This window comes from Ambystoma mexicanum, chromosome 3p, assembly GCF_040938575.1.
Source record: "Ambystoma mexicanum isolate Mex_15411 chromosome 3p, UKY_AmexF1_1, whole genome shotgun sequence".
NCBI lineage: Eukaryota > Metazoa > Chordata > Amphibia > Caudata > Ambystomatidae > Ambystoma > Ambystoma mexicanum.
This window is the reverse complement of record NC_090925.1, coordinates 465,299,175-465,316,728: the sequence shown is the minus strand read 5'-3', so window position 1 is coordinate 465,316,728 and position 17,554 is coordinate 465,299,175. Positions and strand designations below refer to the sequence as shown.

At 45.1% G+C, this 17,554-nt stretch overlaps 1 pseudogene; it reads right to left on the bottom strand.

The window, feature by feature from the left end:
- Positions 1 to 17,554, bottom strand: part of LOC138579914 (1,25-dihydroxyvitamin D(3) 24-hydroxylase, mitochondrial-like) — a 176,081-nt pseudogene that overhangs the window by 129,861 nt on the left and 28,666 nt on the right.

The window sequence follows — 17,554 nt, the reverse complement described above, 5'->3', positions numbered from 1 at the left end:
CCAAGTAACCTGATTGGCTGGCTCCCCCATCCCGGCTGCTAATTCGAAATGATGTCATTTTTGGTTTAGGCATATTTAGTGGCGCTAGCACCACCTAATGCCAAAACATTTGTACTGTAAAAGAGAAAGGGGAGTTTGGGAGCAGTCTCGCGTTGGCATGGCAACTGGCCGACGCTGAAGGATGAAATGGCTGAAGCACTAGCTGGATCTTCACTTTTTTCCAGGAGAGCTGTGGTTCCTTCATTTTATACTGTGCTTTAATGAGTTCCTATCTGTTCTATTGTAATTGTACATCTGTGTACCCGGGGCCAGCGATGGCTCTCGACACCCCTACTCGCTATTAGGGACAAAAACCCCAGTGCACTACCCTAGCACTGAGGATCACTCAAAGATTGCCTCCATGCCACAAATGTGCAACTATCCCTTTAGGAAAACCTCTCCCGAGCACAGCCTGCAGTGTCACATTGCGAGTAGGCCCAGTGAATGTGTGTCGTAAAATGGTGCGTATTTGTACATTTGCTGAAAGCTCACCAGATTCGAACTTTGGGAGCCTAAAGAACGTTTTAAGTATGAATATTTATGCAGTCAGCTGCACAAGAGACTAGCCCCTTATATTCTGATATATGTATGAACATGGAAAGAGCGAGGGTGGTGCAGCGCAGTGGGAGGGGTTTCATTCTTCATAGAGAGAAATACAGGCACCTATGTATAGGCAACTATATCCAGTAGATCCACTGTGCCCGTCTTGCCATGTGTGCAATGTTTTGCCCTTCCACTGCCAGCTATCTCACAGCTTTCTGAGCCCAGAGCCCCATCCCTTTAGCTGCAAGCGCCAGGCAGATGTCGTCGCTCTCACCAGCAGCAGCAGGACAACACTCCCAGCCATTGAGCTAAGTGAACGCAGACCAGTGTCGAGCGACATCACAAAACTATAATAAACATTCGGGAAAGATGAGGTGCAAGTCATGTTTTATACAAGATGAGATGTACTTTATTTCTGGTCGAGTTACTGCCATTGATGGCAGTACGGTGTGGATATTGCTGGGCCACCTTCCCAGTGTTAGGAAAAGTATTTATTGACTTGAATACACACAGCCGGTTTATAAAATAGCAACGTAGCTACTTTGTTATGCTTTTTCCCTTGCAACTCTTAGTTTTGTCATGCCATGTGCATTCTGCAAACAGAAATAGAAATCTTTAGCACATGGGTCTGCAACCTGATATATTAGACTACAACTCCCATCAGCCTTAGCCAGTATAGTTAACAGTCAGAACTCAGGATGGTTGTAGTCCAAAACATCTGGAGAGACACAGGTTGCTCTACCACCAAACTACCGCAACTCTCTTTATCCCCACCTAGGCTGCCCCCACTCCATCACCACTCGAAAAGCATTGTGGTGATGAAGCCTGTTATTACACGCCTCTCCCCCTCGCGTGAGCTCAGGCCCCGCTGATCTCCCTGTACTTCAAATGGTCACTGCCTGTGCAGAAGGCAAGATATTGCGGATGTGAAAGGACACGGACTAGCCCTATAAAAAATAAAAACATCGAGAAGAAACATACACATGGCCGTACTTGAAATGGAAGGGTGTATGTCCCTTATGTATGTTATGCTTCCGTTCCAAATATCTTTCCAAAGGGCACAGTTGTTCTTACATAAAATGTAATGTTCTTACCTTCACGCTTATGAAAAGCAACAGGGAGTTCTCTGCCAGGCAGCAGGGTTCCGGAATGGATAGTTTCCACGGGCTCATCATCCGTTGCCACTATTCTATATTTTCGGACAAGCTGCAAAACAAGGTTTTTATATGAAAGAAATGCAAATAAAAACATTATGTATGCACATTTCCCACTTCAGCCACTGTTGACAACATTTGATGTGTGGTATGCATCACTCCATTGCACTCCACACTAGTACTATTAAAGTATAATATGTTTTCCTGCGGCTGAATGCATTGCCCGCCTCCTATCATAAAACAATAAAGCACAATACAAAACTAACACCTGTGGTGCTAAGTGCCACGTTATTGCGACATCTTTTAAGTTATTTTATATGTATTCATATCGTGCGAACGACATGCAGGCATTAATAGCACATTTTGGCTTCAAATCATCAGACTGAGACGAGACATGTAGGGTTATTAAGAATTTTAATCTAAGCAGAATAGGAGGGTTTTAACTACTTCTTGCAGCGTGTTAAACCAGGGACGATTTTCAACCATTCAGACGATAGTTCCATAACTTTTCTCCCTCCACGGATTAGCTCGTAGCTACTGGTGATGAGTGTTTGAATTTTGGTACTTATATGAAAAACATATTATTATTTGTTTTTTACTTATTTATTTTATATACATGAGGCACAATGCTCTTTTGATCACAAAAGAACATACAATAGATAAGAAATTAGATTTGACGAGAAGCAGTGAGCTTCTTACAATGGGGTGAGTTTGAGGGACATTCGGACCAGGTTGGGGGGTGAGTAAATGGAATAGTCACCGGGGACAATACATAAGTGAACATACATAGATTAAGGACAACCAGCATTGGACATTTTTAAGTGCAGGTAGGCGATACGGCCAACTATGCTCGGGACGGGACCATGATGGAAGTGCCATAATGGAGGCAGAGGAAGTGAGAGGCAGGATAGAGGTGAAGGAAAAATGTTAGCTAGCAGGCAGACGAGCGGTAGGTTAAGTGAGTAACTCAGTGGCGAGAAGGTAGACTTTTAGTTTGGTTTTGAACAAATCTGTGTGGACTGTTTCTCAGATGTACAGGGGAAAGAAAATTCCATGCAATTAGAGCAAGAAGAGAGAAAGAGCGGAAGCGAGAGGAAGCGCACGGAGGGCGAGGAGCCACAAGGGTAGTCGAGGAGGCAGATTACAAGAAGGCTTGTAGAGTTGGATAGAGGATACATACAGTGGTGCCTTAATGTGGATAGATTTGTGAACCAGGAAAAGAAATTAAAATCTGGCCCTGTTTTGCATCATCAGCCATCCAGCCTGGTGATGGTATGAGGAAGTATGTGTAAAGTGAGGGAGTTCAAAGAGAGTCCTGGTAGTGAAGTTAATGATCTTGTTGAGAGGACGGAAAGCATAGTTGTGGACACCAAAGAGGATGCTGGCATAGTAGTCAAGTTCAGAAAAGACAAGAGTGGTTAAGAGATGCTTGGCGGTGTTGAAGGAAAGGAGGTGCCTGATTTGCCTAATATTTAGAAGGTTGAGGCGAGCTGCTGTTCCAGTTTTGGAGATGAAAGTAAAGAAGGTGTGAGAAGGGTCACAGATGACGGCGAGGTTTCTAGAAGAGTAGGGGAGAGTGTCAGGTGGGAACTGCAGAGGAAGAGGTGAGAGAAAGCTTTTGGCAAGGCAGAAGAGTACCTCTGTTTTGGTAGAGTTTTATATCAGAGTGCAAAGCCATCAATATTTAATGGCAGAGAGACAGTTGAACATTTTGATAGATATCAGAGGAGAGTTCAGGAAAAGAGAAGATTTGGGTGCTGTCTTCACTCTGTGAAGAGTTGGTACACAAACCCAAAGGAGGAGATTAGATGACTGCAATTAGATCACTGCAAGGTTCCAACAGGTTATTAGGTCTGGCTCGCTTAGGGAGCCCTGGATGTGGCGATGCACTATAGTAAGCACTTTAAATTGACTCGCTCTTGAATAGGAAGGCAATGACGGTGACAGAAAATAGGCGTGATGCGAGTGCCAAAAGATGGCAGAGTGACATTTGTACTCACATGGCACAAGTATAGAAAGTTTCCAAAATTCAATGTACCCAAACAAATACTCCAGCAATAATGCTGAGGTGCTTTTCTCTGAGGAACAGGTGTATGTGTTTAAACATGTGAATGTAGTAGCTGGTGCTGCTAATTAAAGCATTCACTCAGTAGAGATTTAAAGATGATAATCAAAGATCATGCCCTGAGGTTTGTACGTGAAAGAAAATGGGGCATGTATCTTTACACCTTCTCTTAGGTAGCATACGTTTGTCTTTCAGTGGTGAAAGAGAAGAGTAAAGTGTGGGAAAAGGGCAGTTTGGTGACAATTTAAGCTTTATAAGAGGCAGATTACGTGCACCAATGGTTTTACGGAATATTTCTTTAGAGCACAAGTGCACACATATGACATTCAACCCTTAAACTCCTGATCTAATGCCAGCCTGTCCTGGCAGAGGAGAAAACTACTGGGACCCTTATAAAGGATGTGAGGGGTCAACAATGAGAGGCAGACACAAAGTTGAAGTATTCTCAATATTTGCCATGTTTTATTAAAATAAAAATGGTTTGGAAAAAGGTTTGCCTTGCCCGAAAACAAAACCAAAATAAAATTGGACTTTGGGCTGCAGTAATGAAGGGTACCGGTCCGGGACCGGCACCGTTCATTACGGGATGCCTGATTACGAGGTCCCCTAGCAGGACCCGGAACAGACGTCTGGTAAAACCAGACGTCCTTTCCGGGTCCGGCAAGGGGACCAAGGAGCTAATAACGGGCCTGTTATTAACGGGGCTGTTATTAGCTCCATCCCCATTCCCATTTAGCCCTATGGGGGCTCAAATGGGAATGGGGAATGGTTTTGTGCATGAGGAATTACCGGGTCCTCCAAGGTCGGAATGACCCAGTAATTCCTCCCTCACAGAACCCGCTACTGGAACCCGGTATGGAGGCAGCCATGCCCTTATTTAGGGCATGGCTGCCTCCATACTCGTAATGAGGCCCTTTGAGTTCAAATGCATTTATCCCTCACACTAACATACAAAAGAAAAAAAGTATAATACAGTTTCTGTCATGACTTCAATCAAGTTAGGCAAAACATTGTTTTCTAGGTTTGGTTTACCTGCCCCCGAACTCTTTCAGGAAAGGAAATTTGAAAATGTTCTGTTTCACCAAAGTTCTTAAAGATGATGAAAATGTCTTTCCCCTGGCTATTGTCCTTAAGGTGCCAAAGGAAAATGTTCCTTTTGCAATAAGGATTGAATTATATTAAAAAACAGTCTTTTGTAGTAATAAGGGTGGTCAAAGCAAACATTTTCCTTTTCACCAAGGACTTGCTATAACAAAGCTCTTTCCCAACAAACTTAGGATTTCCTGTTTTATTCCCTTGCCAGAAACTCCTTCAACTGAAATGTTCAATTTCAACGAAGACTCAATAGAACAAAACGTCTTGTCCTCCCTTTGGTTCACATAGATCCCCTGGTCTACTCTCCTGCCAGGTATCTTTTCCCAAAGAAGGTTCAACAATAAAGTTTGGATATCCTGGTTTAATCGCCTGCCAGAAATATCCTCCTTTTTATTCCTACAGATCTCTGGTGTACTCTTCTGCCAGGTATCTTTTCTCAAAATGTTCCCAGTACCCAGTATCTGATACTCTTAACAGGTCTCTTCACAACATTCAGATTTCTTTTAAAGATTCTCACAATTGTATTTTTACAGAGACACAACCTTGTTGACATCAGTAATCACTTGTATCACAATATAAGGATTTGCATAAGCTCCCTCTGTCAACCTCTTTAGCAGTGTCACTTGACACTTGGCAATGTATGTTATCTGTAAGCATTCTGTACCTTCTGTAACCGGCAAGTATTTCTGTAACAGCGCCACGATGTCCAAGGGCTGCTGTGCGCTTTATAAATGCTAATAAATAAATACAAATAAATAAATAAATAAATAAATGTTCGAGCTTTCCCCCAACTGACATCTCATGTCAGCAGAAAAGCAACATGCCTGCCCTCTTATTCTCTCTTTAACTCTATTTTGTCGGTATTCAAAACTTCTACTTTCTTGTCCACGCACCAGTCGGAACGCCCCGGGGTCACCACTAGCAACTGGCATAGTCACCAGTTTCTCTGGGCGTCTCCGACTCATGGTTTGCAGAAATGGCAGAGTTCTATTATGGGTACGACATCCGTAACTTGGCCAACTGACTTCCAGGTTCTCTGCTAATTTTTGCGATACGTTGCCGATACGGGTACTGCTTTCCATCGAGGCAGCACTGTTAACAACCTGTCTGTATTTGCCAACGCCTCTGCAGTCCTTCTCTGGAGCCCTATACCCACCATTGGATCGTATGCCACTCTGGTACTTTGGGGTGATTGAAGGCAATCAGAGAGCTCCTCCCATCTGCAGTCTGGTGCACTGCTGCCCATCTGCCTCTCTCTGCAGCTCTGCTTTATGCTGTGCTCACTCTGCAGCCTGGCCTTCCTGTTGCTTAAAGGGACACCACTAGACTGCACATTACTATTGGCCATATTGTTCATCCTCATTAATTCTTCACTCCTCTTCTTCGTCCCAGTACTTAGAGTCTTCTGGGAATTGGATTTCCCTAGCATTTTAAGTTATGTTGTTGCACATTTGTATCTATATAACAGGCATCATTATCAGTAGATGTTAAAGAATTTTTAGGGGGGTTGTATATGAGTGAAGAATACAGACAATTCTGCTTAAAAGGTAAAACAGAAGTGGATTCCGAGACCTCATAGATAAAGGGTTCTGGATAATGGCAGCAGGCCATCAGAAACTTTGGAATTCAAGTTTCCTTTTTACTGGTATGAGAAGAGTACTGTATTTCCCTTGTCAAAGTCACCACCTTCCCCTGACAGCCATCTCCTCCCTTGTGATCCACCCTCAGAATACCACCCCCAGGTTCAGGATCAGGTAGCGGCTACCCTCTGACCCCCAGCCTTCAAATCTCTGAAGAGGCAGTCCATACTCACAGGAGCTCTTGCAATGCAGCCCTTTGCAGTGGCAAGGAGATCAGCTGAGATAGGTGTGACAAATCAGAGGATTTCCTCCCTTCTCGCCTAGGGGGGAGACCTTTCACATGGGGCCAGTGCTGTGCAGCTACAGTACAATAGTACCCCTGGGGGTGGTGCACCGAGGGAGGATGATATGGGGAAGGACTCCCCCTATGGGAATGGGGATGACCAGAAAACTCTGTATTATCCCACTTTACCATATTCAACCCCCTCTCCAACTCTAAATCATCATAATAATAAGAACAATTTAGCATTTATATGGCGCTACAAACCCTCAGGTATCTGAGCTCTGCTTATTATTACCCACGGTGTATGATGATCATTTATCGACCTTGGAAGGATGAAAGGCTGAGTTTGGCCCTTCCGGGATTCGAACCTGCGACAACAGGCTCTGCACAGATATCAAAGTGAGCGCTCTACTCGCTCTGCTATTGTACCGGCTCATTCTACCCCCACCCTGGATAGAGCCGATATATTTTGTTGTCAGGTCAGGTAATCTAACCAACATGACAACACTAAAAACCCAGAAAGTACAAAATATTGCATGTAGATTTAATGCTGGTACTGTGAGGGAGAATATGGCCGTAAGTTTAAAGATCACTGGTAAGAAGCAGAATGAGCGGTCTAGTTTCCAAAGGCCAGTGATTGGCCCAAAGCAATACCTCAATCCCATGTGGGAGTTCGAAGGCAGTTCAAGATCAAGCTCAGACCAAAGCGGAGGAGAGACGCGAGAGGGAGAGAGCTGTCCCCCGAAGAGTAATATCGGGAGCAGTACAGGGAATCAGCTGGCCCGGGCCGTTGAAAAGAGATAACGCAAGTGTGGTCCATCAAGAGACGACTACTCAGGTTGTTGCCAGGGGAATTCGCAAGAAGGAAGGCGCAGCCGGAGAAAGGCATCAGACTGCAGAGGCGCTGCAGACCCTGCTAGATGCCCAAAGGCTAGCGGAACCACCTAAAGGGACACAGCTGCCCGGGAACCGCTGTTACCTCCAAGAGGGTCTGGGCCCCTAAAGCAAATGAGACAGTTGTATACTTGGCATATGGGAAACCAAGGTTGAAAGAGAAGAGAGCCTGTGACCCTGTGAGAGGAAAAAAAGACAGCCCATAGGAGAACCCTTGCTTGGCAGGAGAGTTAACCAAGCTGTATAAAGTAGTGTTAGTCTGGGACCCACACCCACACAAGAGAGTCAAGAACCCTAGGACTGATAAAAGTAATCCGATGATTGGTATCAGAGCATGCCAAGCTGGTAGGATCCAAGAACTGTGAAGCTAAGAAACAGTTCCTCATGAATTATCCAGTGATTTAAGTTCAGAAGAAGTCTAGGGGAAAGGAGCACCATCCTATCTTTGGAGTCTTGTATTTTGGAACATCTTTTGGCATCACTTTTATTACCAGAGAAACTGGAAACTTTTCTGTTGGTTTGAAACACAACAAACACTTTTTACGTTGGGAATCCTTGCACAGTTATCTTAGATTATTAGTGTTAGGGACAGGCGTATGTTTTGGGAAATTACAGAGACAGACTTTTTAGTTTCAGACTTCCTGACAATTACACTAGTTTCTTTGAGCCAGGGAAACCCTTCTTAGTTTTAGGGATAGAGAGGCATTTTTCCAACCCACTTTTTATTAATAAAATTCTATATCCAAAAATATGCCACCATATCGTCCAAGCCATACTTCTGCATCCTTACAGTAGGATGACTGTCTTTTCTATTTAGATAATAGCGACAATGGTGTTTATTTTGTATTTATTTATTGAGCATTTCTTAGGTGCCTATACAACAAAATGGTGTTTCCAGGTACCACAAGACAAGTGGGGAGGGAACAAGTAATATTGGCAAAAAACAGTAAGTATACAATCATGCTCCTATTAGCCCTTGTCACATTCGGACGCGCAAGTGCAGTGAAGAGTAGTGCAGGAGATAGGGGAGTGAAGGGAGGCGGGAGGGAGAAGGTATGGGCAAGTGATGGTCAGAGCCCAGGAGGAAAGTGCGAGCGGTCCCAGGGGGAGGCCGCTGGCTAAGTGCAAGGGCAGGGAAATCCCAAGGGTTGGGTGCACAACCGCAACATTATCAAGGTAACCTCTCTGATAGCAGGAACATCATCATAAAATGTGGAAGCAAACAGTTAAAGTTCCAGGGAAACCTTTGCGCTTCACTGGTGCACTTGAACCAGTTTTTATTATCATTGACGTTTTACGTTTTTTTCTTTTCACAAACTTTGTGTGGTCAGATGTTCTAAAGCCTGTGACTTTCAGAAGGCTAGCCACAGAAAGTCCACTGATCAGTTATGCATCTCCTTCTGTAACCTTTCCTCTCATTAATTCTACTTTAGTCAGGTGGGTTAGGTGGCTTATTTCCCAGGCAGGTGCAAAAATATCCATGTTGAAGCCAAAATGATTTGTGAGGTCCTAACATACACAGCTTTTTAGTCTGAAGTCTGTCTGTACAACATTCTGAGGCCAGACGATTGGTCCAATGAGCAGGAGTTCCGCAGATTGCACTGTAAGTCCTTTGTGCAACCTCCACTGGCAGTCCTGATTCAGCTTTGAACATGCATAATAGGAATACTACAAGCTGTACCATATAATGTCGATTTTTCCAAGAAAATGTCAACGCAGAGTCTATATTCCATTAATGACATGAATGTATCCCACCAACAGTTTCCCATCCTCATGTTATCTACATTTCAACAGCAGAGTCTTTCAACTCTTCTCAGCTGGCTTTCTGAGAACTGTAGAGTGGTTTTTCGGTCTACAAATTGGATGTGGATGGTTTTGGTTTTCCTGGCATCCCTTCCAAGATTACCATCCGAATGGTGCATGGTTGCACAGAGAGTATATTCCAGTTGGGCCTAGGTGAAGGACTATCTGGGACCTGATTGGAAATACTAGTAGTAGTCTTTCTTTTCACTCTTTATTAGACTCCCGACTCTCCTTTGCAATTTGCCGGGAATAATCAATATGCACAAAGAAATTGTGTGTTATTCAAAAGACAATATTGTAGGCGATTTTCAAAGGTTTACATTTAAAATATGTGTGCACACATTGTGATGCTAGGGTGAAATTTACACACGCAAAAAGCAGGGAGTGAACCTCCATTTTCAACTAATCTGCATAGGTAAATAGAGTGTGCCTGGAGCAAAGACCCTGGACAATGTTGGCATGCATATCCAGCTCTCGTCCCACCCCAAACGATTCAGGTTGAGGAAAATATATTAACAACACGAAGAAATGAAGATGCACAAATGTAAGGGACAGAGGGGTGTGCAATATGCGAAGTAGGGGTAGTGTGTGGTGCAAAGGCATTGGGGATCATGCATTTCAAGAAGGCCCAGATGTTGGGTGTGTGTCTGTGTTTGTTAATATAATATAGTTATGAAGCGACAAGAATGACCAATGTAACAGGCAACCCCCAGTCCCAAGACAGCAAACACTGAAGCACTGCTTGAGATTTAGTTTGGCACAGGCTGCGGTAAAAGCAGCAGAGCATCATGGCACCTAATCCTGAAGCGCTTTCTCATCCCCTTTCCCAGCCAAAGCATTAAATAAGGAGGCCTGCTAGATAAAACCCTTAGTTGCATCATGTTGCAGGCCTGCGAAATCAGAAAGGAATGTGATTGGCTGAACAAAAAGTAGGGCTGCGCTCATCCCGATGGACAAACCCATGGGAGTCGGGGCAGAGGTCCTGAGCTGGCAAAACAACCCTTCCCAGATATAGGGCACCAGCACCCCCAGGAGAATGGTCATCCTATTTGAACTGCCAGAAGCCCACAAACGGAACTCCTAAATCCCTTACAACCTGGGTGATTAGTGTGGTCCTGGAGAGGCCCAGGTGAAGCTCTGAGGAGGGGAAGCTGTAAGGGGGAGCCCAGTGCTCTGTGCTGTCTTGTGATTTGTACTATGAGGTGCACGGGGCAATGCCAACAAATCCCGTCTTGCGACAGGGAGGCATGATGGGGGCGCCTGCATGTCTGGGATCAGAGATGCACTTCTTCATTCTAGAAGGCTAATTTGACCTTGAAAGTACCCACTGAGCTCATGTCAATGTCCCGATGTACATTATGTGATTCGGCCCATGGGGAGATTAACATTCTCAAGGGGCTGCCAATCATGTAAATAGACCTTAAGGAAATGGGGAAAATGACTATGTGCTGGAGGGTGGGAACAGATTGGGTATGGGCAATCGGCTGAGGTACTATAGAGGGCTAGTGATGTTGACATAGGGGGTAACCAATGAGGGTGGGGAACAAATATTTTATACTGCTTTCGTCACTAGTGACGACATTGTGCCATAACACTGTCACTGAGTCGTTCCTGCTCACTGTTTCACTCTTTGCAGAGCCATGGTGGTGGAGCAGACTTGGTTGCAGGTCCGGCAGTGGCCTCCTTTGTTACTTCAGAGCATTTGGCTCCTTCAAAATGGCAGATGCCTCGTCCATAGCTGCTGTGTGAGCTTGCTTCAGCCCTTGGGCAGCCTGCTTTTCAACTGATTGGCGGATAGCTGCTTAAAGGATCCAATCAGCGAAGAGCCAGCAGGCGACGCCGGCCCCCGATGAAGGACCTCGAGAAGGATTACACCCTGCCGGTGCCTGTCTGGGTGCTGTTGGTGCAAGGGTGCCAGCCCTTTTGCCCACTTTGTTCCGGGTTCTCCATCGCTTCATCTACCTGATGTTTCCTGCTCTGGTTGCTCACTGTTTCGCTCACTCTTCATACCGTAAGGTAAGGAGGCTTCTCCCTCACTTTCCCTTTATCCTCCTCTAATCCCCTCGCTCCTCCTGCCTTCTTTCCACCCTTAGCCTTCGCCTTCTACATCCCTTCTTGTGCTGCCCCCTCCCTCTGCTCCATTCTTTTTCTCACTTTTTCACTTCACTTCCCCCTGTTCCGCTTCTTCCTTGTCTCTCATAATGGTTCGTGTTTGCCCCCTCCCTGTCAAACCCTCCCCCTTCTCACCTCACCTCTGTCGGGTGCAGCTTAGTCCTCGTTAGGTCCTGCGCTCCCGTCTCCCCTTGACTCATGGCCCGGCCTCCTGTCCTGCCTTCCACGCTCCACTTGACCCTGCGTTAGAAGCTCTCCCCTGTTACCCTACCCTCTCACATCTTGCTACGCCCTCTCCTTACCTCCTCATTAATTGCCCTTGCCTGGTTTCTGTCTGCGGTTACCCTTAGTATTGGAGACCCATGTCTCTCCATTGCCTGCACCCCTTAGCCTTTTTCTACCTCTTCTCACTATATTTCACACTCCGGTGTACCCTAGCAACCCTTGCTGACTGTCTCTCCTAGCTTGCTCCCTTCTCTACCCTCCTTCTGTACTGCCCCTCTGCCATATCCTCCTGTTGACATTTAGCTGTATGAGCTGTGCACGTATTGGACATACATGCATCCGCTGGTCTTGACTGATTTGATGTCTATGCTGTGCACTCTAATTTGACCTACCTGCACTCACTGTACTTGATTCTTGCATGCTTTGCTGTGCATTGAATTTTAACCTACCTGCATCCACCGTTCTTGACTTTTCGCAGTCTGTGCTATTGCTTTTTACATACTCCAGTCCATTTTGCTAATGTGTATGTTGTTTCCTTTGTTTGACTTGAAGTGATATCTGACGTAGCCTTTGGCATCTCGGTGTTAGGCTTTCCATTTTTGCTTTACTTACTTCACCTGCATACCTTATGTAGCCCCTCATTCCATGAGGCGTGTCTTTTCCAGGCTGCAAGCACTCATACCTGATTGTCATAATTGCATGTCTGGTTTTCCTAAATGCAGTTTACCGATCTGTCCCAGCATTGGGTTACTTGTTACCCTCTTCCCCTCCTTCACTTCCCTCCTCCTCCGCTCCTCTTTTTTTCATGTTCAGCACTTGCTCGTTCCAAATCGCCTCATAGCCTAGTCAGAACATTTTAGGTCTCTTCCCTCTACTCCCTTCCTGCAATTCCCCACCTCCCTTGCACGTAGCATCTGATGGCGGCAGCTAACCTTATGGCGACCATGCTAGGCATATCATGGCATTATTGGGGGCAACATATATTGGCTTTGACAATGCATGCTGTACTTGCCACGCCATTGAGATCTCTTGAATGCAGTATTCTGAGGAGTCCGGCCACGGAGAAACGTGCCTCAGATCGATCCATCATGGTTGGAGAGTGTACCCTTTGGCTGACAAATGAGTGTGAAGCGAACACAGCCTTCACGACATGACATGTTTCACCTTTGCTTTGATTAACTAGTTTAAACATAGATGTTTTCCAATGCAAATGTGCAAACATCATAAAGGTGTAAATTGAATGTTGAGTGCATGTCATTTTTGGAAGTGGGCCAAAATTTGACTGGATTTGGAATCTGGCAAAAACATTCTCCATGGACTCTAAATCAGGTCAAACCAAAGGTTCATACTCCTCCTCAACTGCCTTAATTCACTGAACTTCCAGTAATCCGCTGCTCCCAGTGCTCTGACACATTCTAAGATCAAAAGAGCTTGGCTCTGGCTTGTCTTGCAAAGTTGTTTTTTTTAACTTAAGCACAATAAATGGCGCTTTTTTTAACTTAAGCACAATGAAGTGAAATTAAAGTGAGATGGTGGCAAACCTTGCATAATTCGGAGAGGCTATTGTTTCATAAGAGGTGCAAAAGGTGGACGATTACAAATTGTAGGCATGCAAAAAAAAGCCGTGTGATACACAATGACAACAACCTGGTGCATTTTATTCCCTGTGTTCGTTTCAGTGGAGATTTATTTAGGCTCACATAACTTTGCTTGTTGTTAATTGTAGACCTTCATTTTTGATAGGGAAATGAATGCTAGACTCTTACTTTGGGCGGTTCATTGATTATGTGATTTGTTCACATTTCAAGACATCGCTCTGAAACCTAGTGCTATTCTAGTCTGGTGTTTTTACTTTTTTTAACACTATTCCCAAGCCTCCTGCTTGTCGATGTGGACCCCTCCCTGTCCCCCTCACCCATGTAGAATCCCAAAGTGTTTTTACATTTCCATTAATTATATTCTTTTATGTGCCTTGTTAGTATTAGAGTGAAGTTTTACTCTATCGAAAATAAAGTATTACATGACACAGTTTGCTCTCTTGTGATTGGCCACGGGTCAAGGGAGATGGTGTGTCACTTCAGAGTAGTAAATTCATATTTACCCAACACAGCGTTAACTGCAGCTGGAGCTCCGCTAAACGCCGCCCGATACACATCCGTTTCCCAATGCCGAACGGCACATGCGCGAACGGGTTGATGGCGCTATTCTCCTGAAGCCAGCGCTCGGGTACAAACTGACTCCAGTCACTGAAGCACTCTTCATTGGACCCTAAGGCATGGTTGTTTATCGTCAGTACCGTCTGTGAAATTGAAACGCAATCAAGAACAGTTTATGAAAACTAAAAAAAAACACTGCTATACACGGTGAGGTACAGACATGGTTAAACAGTGCTTAACAAACAGGACACAGTGATGAAAGGAGCCGCTTTCATTTCTTAGGTGCCTTCCTTGGAATCAAGCGGGTTTCATTATGCAACTTCTTCCCCACATGACATTGTGCTCCTCAGTATCGCCTCCCTTCTCAAAATCCCTGCTGCACTTGTTCCTCACTCTGTGGCCACTTGGTTACAATGACCAAATTAGTTCAACCAAATAGTTGACCATCTAATGATCGTATGAGAAACAACAGACCTCCTGCAACTGCACCTGGACCATTCAGGAGATTGCAGGTTAATGTTTGTCAGTAAATGTGTTTCGTTTGTAGGGTTAACATTAACCCCACAGACACTGGAAGCAAGAGGGATCAGCGGCACTTTTTAAGTTCAGAAATGTATTCCGTTGAGGGTGGGTGCTAATGACAAACCTCCTTACTGAAAGATACACCATTATTGCTCATGTTGGGCTATCTCAATGAACCTCACGCCCTCCTTCCTGATTGCATCACCATCAATAATGGCATGAGCTCCAGGACAACACGGGACATAGGGGTGTAGCAAGGTTTACGGGTCATGTATGACCTCAGCCTCCTGGTGCACAATTCTATAAACACATGTTTAAGAAAGCACTTATGGTCCGAGCATGTTCAAATGTCAAGTGGTGCCTATTGCAGCAGTAAATACATTTTTGAGGCAATAATGGCTCGCCAGCCTGAGCTTATAGAAGAAAGGCACGGATGACCATGGAGGGTGAGCCCAGGCAAGTCAGGTAGGGGGAGTGGGTGGCAAGGGGCCATGGGAAGGATGTGAAATTCCATGGGTCCAGAGGATGATAGTCTGGTCAAGTGGCTGAAAGTAAATAATGTTGAGCAGGAGAAGTGCTGGCAGATGGCATGGAACCAGGGCTCAAGCCGAGGGTACACGCAGGGGGGTGGAGTCCACCCACTTTATTCAGAGCGGGACTCGGTCCCCCCAGCTAAAATTAGAAACATTGAATGTCCTCCTTGAATTTCTGAATTGAAGCTGACCTCAGGGATCAAACCACAGTCGGAAATTTGTAGGCCGCCACTCCACCACTAAACTATATAACTTGATGAAAAATAACAAACAACTAAAAGTGAAATTTCCTATTTCAGTACTGCAAAGTCCCAGGGAAAACCTTTGAATTGATTCTTGGAGTTTAAAACATGCACACCTTTTAAAGTTTTCAAAAACACTATTAGAAGAAAATATCCTATCTTGGTTTTGTGTGTGTGTTGATTTCATGAAAGGCAAATGCCATTCGTCCTGTTCAATTTGGGTGGTTATGCAAAGCCAATTTAATGAAATGGGCATATTTCACATTGATATGCTAATTTCTGGCGATGTCGCACCCCATTGCGTTTATTGATGAGTCCCCCCGTTTCAATTTTTAGGACTTGACCCCTGCATGGAACCCTTGCTTGAAACAGCTACTAAGAAACAGGTAACTCGTCAACTTATTGGCTGGGGAGTCTCTCAGAGGTGCTTATGGTCTCTACCTATGGTCTCTACTGCCTCAATATTGGCACTGTGGCCTATACCATGGCCCATACCATCTGGGTTTGTACATTCCTTCATCCATTTCAGAGTCGTACGTTCATCTTGAGAACCAGTGTAAATGTACAGAATTTATTGCAGACATTTTTTCTATATGAAATGTGCACAAATACAAACAAAAGAAGCTCCCAGGGTTTTACTTTCAGTCAACCTGTTAAGACTGGAGGAGGTATCTGTAGTTCTGCCCACTATATGGTAGGGTAAAGGCACAGAACAACCCCAGCAAGGCTCTCAAATTGGTAAAACGTGGCAAGCAGCCAGGCTTACGCTTTCAGGAGGTGATGCGGGCTGGTTCTTAAGTACAGTGATTCCCCAAAGCCACCACAAAGGAATGTCCACACACTACGTTAGGTGATAACACAGCTTTTTATATAAAATAGGGTTTGCTACCAATATACATATAAAAAATAACAATTTGTACATGGAATACTTATTCAGAGAATGTTAAATATACAATCTAGGTGGTACTACACACTACCTAAATTCAGTAAGAACTGCACTAACTGCAGACAGTTTTAAATGGCAGGTGAATTCTTAAATAATGTGTAACCAGCATAGAATAGGAAAGAAAGGCAGGTTTGTTATGAACAATGGCAGAATGCTTTCTTTAGACTCGACAAGTAAATCTGAGTGAGGATCCCCACCACCTGGGCAACATGTAATAGAAAGGTTAGGGAGTAACTTATGTTGCCTTTTACAGCCCAGTCCAATATTGTTCAATAACTTTGTGCTTTCTTTTAAAAGGTTCTACCACCCCAAAGTAACTGGGAGGTCACAGGAGAACAGGATACAAGACGCATCTGGGACCCCTGGATGACTCCTGAGGCTAGAAGATGCGGTTCCTCATCACAGTACCTCTGGTGCCTTGGCAGGTGAAGTGGCAGAGTTTCTCAGCTTTACACAACAATTCCCTCTGAGGATGGACCCCCTTTCGAAGAAGGGGCCACTGGGATGCTGAGTCCAAGAATAAAAAGGAACCAAAGTCTTTCGGAATGGCAGCAGCATTTTGGCTCTTCGTGGTGTTCTCCTTTGGTCGACGATTTCTCAGACTGTAGAAGTCCTGTGAAGAAGAAACTTGCTGTGGTCTCCTTAAAGGCTTGGTGGGTGAGATAAGTAAGACCCCTGGGACCCTTCTGGCGGCGCGGGTGCATAGGTCACTTTTGGTGTCGGTTTCGGAATATTGCAGTTCACTGACTTTCGGTTCTTCGTTGCTGAACCTTTGGATGGCTTCTGGTGACCTGGACTCGACCACTGGAGTGGACCGCAGACCCTCACCAAGTCTGGACCCTCAGGACGACTTTGATTGCTTCTGGTGGCAGGAAACCCACCAGCAGACCTCCCACAGCACCAAACGACTCTGGGCTCTCTCCAGAGGGGAAGAAGAGCTCAGTGGTGACAGCAAGGAAGTCCTTTCAAATGTTTATAGACAATTTGTAACTTTCGCAGCTCTGGGTGTCCAGCAGCACTATGCCAGGGTACCCCCTCTTTTGGGTGGTACACAGCACAGGCTTCCACGGGCCCCAAAACAGACCTCCAGACTGGACTTCTCTGGCTCGAGATATCCGGCACTCCTCTTCTGGACTTCGAAGACCCCTTCTTTGGATGGCAGGCACACAAGACTGGCTTCCAGGATACTTCGATGAAGAGTAGCAGCTTTGCATAATGTCCCTCATAGCTCAGGGAAAGGTCTCCTTTGCAGGTCCTCTCTGGATCAGTCCTTGGGAGACACGACAGCTTTTGGATTCTTGAAGAAATGCAGCAGCAGACTTTTCTTCCAGCTGGCCTTCAAGGAGCAGCTTCTTCTTGCTA